Below are 2,279 nucleotides of genomic sequence, written 5' to 3' on the forward strand. Positions count from 1 at the left end.
AATTAGTTTCTCTAATGCAGCAGAACTGCAAGTTTCATGGACTTCCATCTGAAGATCCTTTTCAGTTCTTGACTGAATTCTTGCAGATATGTGATACTGTTAAGACTAATGGAGTAGATCCTGAAGTCTACAGGCTCATGCTTTTCCCTTTTGCTGTAAGAGACAGAGCTAGATTATGGTTGGATTCTCAACCCAAAGACAGCCTGAACTCTTGGGATAAGCTGGTCACGGCTTTCTTAGCCAAGTACTTTCCTCCTCAAAAGCTGAGCAAGCTTAGAGCTGATGTTCAAACCTTCAGACAGAAAGAAGGTGAATCTCTCTATGAAGCTTGGGAAAGATACAAACAGTTGACCAAAAAGTGTCCTTCTGACATGCTTTCAGAATGGACCATCCTAGATATATTCTATGATGGTTTATCTAAGCTATCAAAGATGTCACTGGACACTTCTGCAGGTGGATCCATTCACCTAAAGAAAATGCCTGCAGAAGCTCAAGAACTCATTGACATGGTTGCTAATAACCAGTTCATGTACACTTCTGAAAGGAATCCTGTGAATAATGGGACGCCTATGAAGAAGGGAGTTCTTGAAGTTGATACTCTGAATGCCATATTGGCTCAGAATAAAATATTGACTCAGCAAGTCAATATGATCTCTCAGAGTCTGCATGGAATGCAAGCTGCATCCAACAGTACTCAAGAGGCTTCTTATGAAGAAGAAGCTTATGATCCTGAGAACCCTGCAATAGCAGATGTGAATTACTTAGGTGAACCTTATGGAAACACCTATAATTCATCATGGAGAAATCATCCAAATTTCTCATGGAAGGATCAAAAGCCCCAACAAGGCTTTAATAATGGTGGAAGAAACAGGTTTAGCAATAGCAAGCCTTTTCCATCATCAACTCAGCAACAGACAGAGAACTCTGAACAAAATGCTTCTAATTTAGCAAATCTAGTCTCTGATCTATCTAAGGCCACTGTAAGTTTCATGAATGAAACAAGGTCTTCCATTAGAAATCTGGAAGCACAAGTGGGCCAGCTGAGTAAAAGGATCACTGAAATCCCTCCTAGTACTCTCCCAAGCAATACAGAAGAGAATCCAAAAGGAGAGTGCAAGGCCATTGACATAAGCGCCATGGCCGAACCTGTGAGGAGAGGAGAGGACGTGAATCCCAAGGAGGAAGACCTCCTGGGACGTCCAGTGATCAATAAGGAGCTTCCCTCTGGGGAACCAAAGGACTCTGAGGCTCATCTAGAGACTATAGAGATCCCATTGAACCTCCTTATGCCCTTCATGAGCTCTGATGAGTATTCCTCTTCTGAAGAGAATGAGGATGTTACTGAAGAGCAAACTGCCAAGTTTCTTGGTGCAATCATGAAGCTGAATGCCAAATTGTTTGGCATTGATACATGGGAAGTTGAACCTCCCTTGTTCATCAATGAACTAAGTGATCTGGATCAACTGACATTGCCTCAGAAGAGACAGGATCCTGGAAAGTTCATAATCCCTTGTACCATAGGCACCATGATCTTTAAGGCTCTGTGTGACCTTGGTTCAGGAATAAACCTCATGCCCCTCTCTGTAATAGAGAAACTGGGAATCTATGGGGTGCAAGCTGCTAAAATCTCACTAGAGATGGCAGACAGCTCAAGAAGACAGGCTTATGGACAAGTAGAAGATGTATTAGTAAAGGTTGAGGGCCTTTACATCCCTGCTGATTTCATAGTCCTGGATACTGGAAAGGAAGAGGATGAATCCATCATCCTAGGAAGACCTTTCCTGGCCTCAGCAAGAGCTGTGATTGATGTTGACAGAGGTGAAATAGTCCTTCAATGGAATGAGAACTCCCTTGTATTCAAAACTCAAGGATCTCCCTCTGCAACCATGGAAAGGAAGTAGGAAAAGCTTCTCTCCAAGAAGAGTCAACCAGAGCCCCCACAGTCAAACTCTAAGTTTGGTGTTGGGAGGCCACAACCAAACTCTAAGTTTGGTGTTGAACTCCCATATCCAAACTCTAAGTTTGGTGTTGGAGAGTTTCAACAAAGCTCTGCACATCTGTGAGGCTCCATGAGAGCCCACTGTCAAGCTATTGACATTAAAGAAGCGCTTGTTGGGAGGCAACCCAATGTTTATCTAATTCTTATTTTTATTGTTTTTCATGTTTTCTTAGGTTCATGATCATGTGGAGTCACAAAATAAATAGAAAAATTGAAAACAGAATCAAAAACAGCAGAAGAAAAATCACACCCTGGAGGAAGCATCTGCCTGGCGTTCAGC

At 42.4% G+C, this 2,279-nt stretch overlaps 1 non-coding gene across 1 annotated transcript; it reads right to left on the minus strand.

Annotated features, from left to right (window-relative positions):
- Positions 1-269: 269 nt before the first annotated feature.
- On the minus strand, positions 270-377 carry LOC112746224 (small nucleolar RNA R71). The gene has a single exon (XR_003174119.1). It is a non-coding gene; the product is annotated as a small nucleolar RNA R71 (small nucleolar RNA).
- Between the last annotated feature and the right edge of the window lie 1,902 nt (positions 378-2,279).

The sequence above is a fragment of the Arachis hypogaea genome, chromosome 14, assembly GCF_003086295.3.
Source record: "Arachis hypogaea cultivar Tifrunner chromosome 14, arahy.Tifrunner.gnm2.J5K5, whole genome shotgun sequence".
In the NCBI taxonomy this organism is placed as follows: Eukaryota; Viridiplantae; Streptophyta; class Magnoliopsida; order Fabales; family Fabaceae; genus Arachis; species Arachis hypogaea.